The sequence below is a fragment of the Vombatus ursinus genome, unplaced genomic scaffold, assembly GCF_900497805.2.
Source record: "Vombatus ursinus unplaced genomic scaffold, bare-nosed wombat genome assembly UNPS02015406.1, whole genome shotgun sequence".
NCBI classification, from domain to species: domain Eukaryota; kingdom Metazoa; phylum Chordata; class Mammalia; order Diprotodontia; family Vombatidae; genus Vombatus; species Vombatus ursinus.
The window spans coordinates 1,531,417-1,540,335 of NW_020955184.1; the positions used below are offsets into that span (position 1 = coordinate 1,531,417).

The 8,919-nt window shown below is 35.5% G+C and overlaps 1 protein-coding gene across 1 annotated transcript in view; it reads left to right on the forward strand.

Annotated features, from left to right (window-relative positions):
• SLC25A21 (solute carrier family 25 member 21) overlaps nucleotides 1-8,919 on the forward strand; it is a 704,781-nt gene that overhangs the window by 274,609 nt on the left and 421,253 nt on the right. The window lies entirely within an intron of this gene.

Below are 8,919 nucleotides of genomic sequence, written 5' to 3' on the forward strand. Positions count from 1 at the left end.
ATTTTACCTCTACTTCTCTTGCTTGCTTCCCAAAATCTTTTTTGAGCTCTTCCATGGCCTGGCACTGATTCATATTTTCAGTTCTTCCAAAGTGGTATGATCAAAGGATAGGTGTTACTCCCTTCCTGGCCTGTGCTCTGGTCTATCAGTCACCACAAGGATTCTTTTCTGCCATGGAACTGTGAGGAGGATTTCCTCTGCACTGCCACCACAAGTTCTGCCACATCAGTGCTCCTCTTTGCCCCAGGACCACCACCCAGGACTGCGACCCAAATCTAAGCATGGGCAAAGCAAGAGAATCCTGCCTCAGCATCAGCAAAGAGATCCCTGCAATCCCCCTCTGGCAGCCACTCTATTCCCCCTTAGTCTGTGGGCTGAGCTCCAGAAGCAGCAGCCACCCCAGGACTGCACTGGGACTGGGACTGGGACTGAGCTTCTCTCTCACTGTGGTCAGACACAACTTTTCTGCTGACCTCCTAAGTTATATTTGACATTTGTGGGCTGAGAAGTATGGAAACCACCACAGCTCCCCTTGATTCAGTCCCCTGAAGTCTGCTCCAGATTCGCTCAGGCCTCATCTTTGCCCACCTAGCCCACGCTGAACTGTGCTCCTCTTTCAGCCTGGTGCAATAGACCTTTCCAATCAACCATCTAGGTTGTCTTGGGTTGAAAATTTGTTTCACTCTGTCTTTTTGTGGGTTCTGCTGCTCTAGAATTTGTTTAGAGTAATTTTTTTACAGGTATTTGGAGTGGTTTGGGGAGAGCTCAAGCAAGTCATTGCTTTTACTCTGCCATCTTGGCTCTGTTCTCTAGTCCTTTATTTCAAGTAAGGATTTGGGTACTACGTAATTTAGATATCCCTAACTACTAGGGAACCTCTCATGTAGAAAATTTTGTTATGCCTATGAGACTGTTATTATTAAGCCACATGTAGGTCCCATTAAATCACCCAGTGTTTCCAATAATGACCATATACAAAAGGCTTGTCAGAAGGCCTTATCTAATAATAATGCAGAAATGGGAAGGTAATATTTCACAATGAAAATTTTTTTATATTATGGAAAGTTCTATAGTCCTTTTAAACCATGGAAAACCTTTCATGGACGCTGAAATACAAAGTATTTCTTCATTATGCTTAGTCCCATTGTACAGTTATCTATTTAGTGGACTAACTCACTATATATCTGGTGTTTAGCCAAGATCACTAGGATTTTGATTACTGATATGACTGAGTCCTTGTTTTAATAATAATTAGAGCAAAAATTAATATGGAAAGATATTCCACCGTAACTTAAAGAAGAAAAAAGCCAGTTAGATGAGAGAGGGAGAGAGAGAGAGAATGTAGACAATTGGGATAAATGTTATTATAACCATATTATGGATCACTTGAAAAACCTGGCAATAGTTTGAAAGATGAATTAAATCAGAGAATCAATACTTTTCAGATTGGTTTGGTAAAATGTTAAGAAAATCAAAAACTAGTTTGCCTCTATACAAAACACTATAAAAAATTCCAGAATTGGAAGAGATATCAGAGGCTAGCTCGTCAAAATTATACCCCTAAAAGAATACCTTCTAGAATATACTTATGTTGTCATCTATCAGAGTCCTCTAAAGAGGTAAAAATTTGACATCCTCTTCAAATCAGGCTCCCAAAAAGAGGAGATCCTAGCTGATGGGTTGCAGAGTACTGAGTAAATGGTGAGGGTGATTTTCAGTTAGATTCTGGTTTCAGGATACGCAACATGTAAGAGGGTAATGGCCTCTTAGCTGCCTTACTACAAATAATCCTGACCCATTCATGATGAGGATCATCTGTGCCATGATTCAGATGTTTCTGATGCTCCTCCTGCTCATGGTCACCATTTTACATCAGGAGACCCACTATGAACAGCAAAGATTTTGCTTCACCTCACCCCCCCCACATGAATTAGATTGTTAAAATCTGTGACTCTGTCCTTCTAAAGCTGAAAAGTGAAGCCTGAAATTTCTGTTCTCCATTCTGCTTCATAGTTGGTCCCTCCTTTAAAATCTTTTTTAAAAGTCTTTCATTTGTGTTTTTATTGTTACCTACCTGACACTTTGTAGATGCTGCCCACACCAACTTTCTTCCAACCTCAAGTTTAGAGTTGTTTGGCAATGGCCCTATGGCCATTTATTTCATGGGAAACTGTAGAAGGTTATGTCCTTGCCACCAAGAGGCTAGGATGTGATTGGAGTAACATCTACCCTATTTAGACTAGGCTAGTTTTTTTTTTTTGTTGTTTTTTTTTTTTTTCTCCCTTGTGAAGTAATGAGACTGTCCTCAAGAATTAGTCCAGGGTGCTAAGACTCAAACTATTTATGTATTTATCAGGTCACCAAAGTACTGTGGATTCAGGGAAGATGCACCCAACTGAATCAATGCTTTTTCTTTTATGAATATCCTTTCCATGCTATTGGTAAGTCAATTCCTTTTGCTAACTTCTAGATGATCCACCAGTGTCTTGCTTTGTTCCAGTCCTGAACTGGGACCACTAAAACAGCCTCACTCAGGCAAGTCTGGCCTGGGACAGAGACAGCAGAAGAAAAGTCTTATGAGAGATGTAAAAGCCCAGAAAATGGAACTTGATTGAAGACGAGTGTCAGAGGGAAGCATGTCATATGGAGTCACTATGCAAGATGTAGCAAAGATCAGCAATGGGATGAAGTAAGCTAGGGATTCAGGGTCTTCCATTGTGCCACTGCTGCTGTTGCCACTACCAGTGACACAGATCCTTTTGGTTTATATCCCTTTAAATTATCCCCATTGCAACATTCCCATCTCCCATTATAGAATATATGTATATGTATATATATATATGTATATATACGTATATGTGTCTCCCCTATAAGAGTGTTCTTCAGTGCAATCCCTTCTCAAAAATGGATCAAAATTTCCCCCCTTCTTTCATCCTTTTCTTTCCTTCCTTTTTCCTACTTCACATATTCTCCCATATCTCATCATCCTTCAGTACACACACACACACACACGCATGCACACACACATTCACACACACAACATGCATGCACACACATACACACGTATTATATGCACATAGAGTCCATGGGGCTTCTTGGCATTTGTGCACTGTGCCAATCCTTATTTCTTTTTGGATCTATGCAGGTGGTATGGCATGCAAGCCTTCTCTGTAAGTCAGACCCGGCATCTGTTTCATCCATCCCACCTTCTCTCATAAAGACTTCCTATCCTGTCTCCCCTGTTGAAGCTCCATCTCTCTTTCATCTTCCCTGCCATGGGCCTTTATGTATATACATTTCTTTGAAGAAACCATATTGATGCATAGGCTTCTTTTTTTAAGGTGTGTATATACATATACACACCTTAAAAAAAGAAGCCTATATGTATATATATATATATGTATATATGTGTGTGTATGTGTGTGTGTGTGTGTGTGTATGTATACTGGGACCTAGTAGATCTGAGTCTGTGATGGTGAGTGTGTCTGTGTCTAGGTTTATGTCCGTGTCCATGTCTATGTCTGTATTTTTGTCTGTGTCCTTACCCATGCCAGTGTCAATGACTATGCTTGTCTCTTCCTCCACCTTTCCTTCTCCGAGTTTGTTTGTCTACCTTATAAGTCTGCCACTGGTGGGTCCCTGTTTCCTTTTAAAGGCCAAGTAGCCAGTTCAAGTGTGTGATCTCTGTTATTGATGTGGTGTTCACTTGATGATCATCGCTATATTCAGGATAAGAAAAATTCGTACTTTTGTGCAGAAAATGTCACTATACCAAAAAAATCCCATGTCTAGTTCCTACATAAATATGTACATACATTTATTATGTGTATGTATATATTTATATATAATTATATATAGTCTTTCTCACAACATATGTAAGAGACTAAGTATGAAACTCAGACCCCTAGTTATTAATGTCAGAGCTAGAACAAAAGATATTAGAAAAAACATATAATAAAAACTAACCGGTTTGTTGATTCATATAAATATAAAATATATAATTTATATATAGTGATATATTAATGTGAGCTTAAGTATAAATATACTAATTAAATATGTAGTTTTATAGAAATCTATATAAAACTATTTGTTCAATTAAAATATGTTTTGTTTGAAATATAAAATCTATGTTAATTGAATTATAGTTATACATGACTATATATTAAATTAAAAATATATAAATTTATATATAGTTATATAGAACTATAGATTACTGTAGGTAACTATACAAAGTATTCAATTAAAATATATACATATGTGTATATACATAACACACATTTATAAAATCTATAAGCCAGTTTTCATGAGCTTCAGTTTCCTAGCTGCAAAAAATTAATAACAAGAGACTCTTTTTCAACAAAAACTGATGTCTTTTTATTTTTAAATAAAATATAAAAATGCAATATTTATAACTAAAACAATTTTAAATAACTTCTTAAGATGTGCTTTGTATATAATCATTTGTGATGAAAAAACATCTCAGTAACAAACTCTTCAACTTTCTTAGTATGCTAAGAACATCCAATCTGTATGTCTCTGTGTGAGACCTTTTTATAAATGCGTATGTAATGTATTTCTGAGCACTCATGGTAAATCATTCTGACCTGAGGACCACCACTGTGTTCGTAGAGCAAAAAGCTCTCCTTTCTTTACTGAATAATAAATGATCACAGGAATGGAAATGAGTCACACATTTCAGACTGGCCAAAGACAAACTATCTTTGATTCACCTGTACATATCCCACATTATTACTCAGGTGTTAAGCAGAAATGTTTTTTGTCCTTAGGTCTGAAAAGGCCCTTTGGTTTAAATTGTGGACCTGCTCTGGTCTTCTCACAGAAAGTAAAATAAATGTAGTAGAGGTTACTGGTCGTAAAAAGCTGTTAAAATACACAAGTTCTGCCTCTTTCCAGTGAAATGTTGTGACTTAAAATTGCTAGATTGTTGTTACTCAGTATCTAGCCTAACTATGCAGGCAGGTAGAATAGGCTTATTTTTCTCAGTGCTTTAAGGATTTCATTATTACTTAAGGGTAGCTTCAGAAGGAAAGATAAAGCATTTTAAACACTATAAGAGCAAAGAACTAACTTTCACATACTTTATCTATCTATTTAAAAAACCTTTCTACTAAGTAACAGAAAACCATAATGACTTCCTCAATTCCTTTATTTTAAAGGAATATTTAAAGGAATTGAGGAAGTCTTTATGGTTTTCTGTTACTTAATAAAAAGGTTGTTTTTTTAAAAATAGAATTGATAATATAAGAAATACTTTAATGCTTTTTAAAAATGTTTTTTTTCTTTTTCTGAGACTTGCAATTTCTTCTACATAAGGGAGTAGGGAACTCTGAGTAAAGGAAATGCCTGTCACAAGGCAGATTGGCTGCTCTGTGAAATCATACATCCAGGATAAATCAGAGAAAGGATGTGAATCACGGTCCTGCTCACTATCCATTCTGCCATATTGTTATGTTAACTCCAATAAACTTTTGTCAAGTAATAATAAAACAAGATTTGAGTATAGAGCGTTTAGGGTATGGATATCAGCTTCTATTGTCCATTTTATTAGGTTTCATGTTCAAGTTGTGCCACCCTATGAATATATAGGTACTGCCTAAGATTGCAGTAGTCATCTTTCATTGACCTGATATGATTTACCTGTGTATATCTTATAAATTAATATAAAAGGATTTAAGAAAGATATTCAGATTCATGAAAACAGTATGATAAATACCATTTATCTAAGGGTCAGTGGCTCTTTTTTATTAATACCAAATATATTGGACAACTGAATTCATGTAAAAATAGAAGCTAAATGACATTTTCCAATATTTTAAGGCCATAGTTTTTGTTAGTCATTGTTAGTATTATTTTATTAACAATGAATAGTATATATACACATATTTCATATGATTTGTTATATAGAAATCTAATTACATTTGAAGTATCTCTGGAGTACATTTAAAGCATAATTTTTGAAAGTAACAATCCTTTTCTTTTATGCTGATCATATTTGTTACTTAGAGGAATGTAATAATTGGAAGTAAGAGAATAAGTAAATATTGGAAGTCATCTTCAATGCAATAGATTTCTGACATTTTGCAATAAAATTTGTTGGTATATTTTCTTTTTAAATTGCCTAAACTTTCCTTTCTATCCTTCTTGTTCCCTCATAAAAATATTTTTAATTTTAATAGTTATCATTCATATAATGCTTTAAGGTTGGCAAAGCACTGATCTTCACAACAACTTGGAAGGTATATACTATTACTATCCCCATTTTACAGATGAGGAAACTGAGGTTAAATGACTCGCCCAGGATAATACAGATAGTAAGTGACTGATCCTGGATTTGATCTCAGGTCTTCTCGATTCATGGTCCAGTACTCTGTCCACTGTACCACTTAGCTAAGAAGAGGAAAATAATCAACAAAACTAATCAACACATCAACAAAATATCTGATGGAAAGTTCTGACATCTGTTGGGGGGAGGTGTTTTCTCATATTTCTTTTTTTTTAGAACAACCTTCTTCTTTATAATATTGCAAAATTTAGTTTCAATTGTTTTGTCATTGATCTTCCTACTTACATTATTGTAGTTCTAGTGAAAATTGTATTTCTGACTCTGCCTACTTTGCATCTGTTTTGCATCTGTTCATATAAATTTATCAATGCTTCTCCATATTCATCATGCTTGTTGTATGATATCAAAAACGTATGGACATTTCAGTCACTTTATTTACATAATTTCCATTTGTTTTGCAGAATGATTGTACCATTTGACAGTTCCAATAACAATGCATTAATGTGCCTGTCTTTCCATGACTTTTTCTACGTTTACCATTCAGTTGTTTGTCAGATGCTTGGCATTTAAAAAAGCTTTGAACATTACTTTCTAACCAAATACTTTGTCAGATATGCAATTTATAAAAAAAAGAGGAGTAAATTTGAATAACAAGATTGTGATGTGTTTAACATGTTAAAAATTAAAATCCAGAAGTAATGCAATGGAGACAAAGAAGATAATTTTCAGCTTACAAAATCTGAAAAATGAAATACCTTTTAGAAATATATAACACTATCAGATTTACAACAGTTTATTTATTGTCATAGTTATGAGTAGAGCTTCAAAAAACTCAGAAGTTCCAGAAACTGCCCTCCTTTGTTTCTTTTTTTTAGCTTGGTTTAACATTAGTTTTATATACTTGAGTTATTTATTAGGTAACTATTATCATGTGTTATTGCAAGCCCTAGAATAGCCCTAGCGCAAGTATTATTTATCCCCACTTTAGAGATGAGAAAACTGAGTCTCACAAAGGTGTCATGATTTGCCAAGTTCATACAGATAGCAGTTATCAGAGCCAGCACTCAAGCTGTTTGGGATCTCCTGACTCCCAGCCAGTGTTCTTCCTTCAATATTGTGCAATGTCTTTCAATATAGACATATATAAAAATAATGTCTTTGATTAGGGTTAGTGAACCATTAGCTATTTAATTGCTTTTTTTCTATCTATTGTGGGACTGTCTTGTACTGTCAGATTGATAGAAGTTGAATTATTGGCTCACATCTGTCTAGTGAACCAAACCATACCCACATCACTCTCACTCTAGATTTGAAATAGGCCAATTTGATTCACAAAACTAGAATTTGGACAATCATTTGGAATACATACCTCAACCCCTCTCTGTAGTAATAATGGCTCATATTTATATGGTGTTTTAAGATTCACAATGCATTTTCCTATGATCCTGTGAAGTATGTAGCATATTGCTTCTTCCCACCTTTGGAAAGGAATACTCTTTCTCCTCTCCTTTTTGGCACAGGCACAAACATGACAGAAGGGGAGATTAGTCTAGAGCTACCAGGGCAGTTCTGCCAGTCTTCAGTAGAGTAGAACAGGTTGTGACAATAAAATCACTTCCTACAGGATCTCATTGTATGCTTCCTGCTCTACTTATTTTATTGAGATGGGATTAGGCCCCTATTGATTTTATCCTTTTCTCAGTGTATTATGGAGAGGCTGAGATTACATTGTGTACCTTGATGCCAGTCTATTCTATCTATTGAATTAGGATCAATCTTTTATTAAAGGTTGTCTGAAAGTTATTTTTAGATATTCCTCATTTTACAGATCAGGAAATGAGGTCCAGAAATTCAATCAATTGTATTAGGCTTTGGGGATACAAAGACAAAAAAGAAACAATCCTTGCCTTCAGGGGATTTACTTTCTATCGAAAGAAACAACACCTGTACCTTTAAAATAGAAATTATGTATGTGTGTGCATACATATATGTATATGTGCACACAAAGGTATGTGTGCATATATGCATATTTACATGTATATAGGTACACACATATACAGTTATATACACAAATGCAAAGTAATCTCTGGGTGAGCAGGTATAAGGTCAAGGCAGGAAGGAGGAGGGTGCCAAGAAAGGCCTTGAGTGGAAGATGACACTTGAGTTGAACTTTAAAGGGAGCTAGTGATACAAAAACAAAAGTGGAAATAAGCAGTGAGTGAGTTCTTGTCATGGAAACACTTATGAAAAGGCATGGAAATAGGAGATGACCATTGTGTGTATGCAGAGCCAGTTTGACTGGAAAAGAGAGGGCATGAAGAGGAGTAATGTATAGGACTTGAAAGGTCCTCTGAAGTCAAACTTTGAAAGATTTTAAATGTCAAATTGAGAAGTTTTATAATATCCTACAGGTAATAAGGAGTCACTAGACCTTTTGAACTGAGGAAAGACATAATCATCACTGGATTTAGGCATATCACTTTGGCAGTTTTGTGGAGGACGGATTGGAGAGGGAGAGACCCAATGCAGAAAAATCAATTAAAAAGCTATTGTTGGGGGGCAGGTAGGTGGCACAGTGGATAGAGCACCGGCCCTGGAGTCAGGAGGACCTGAGT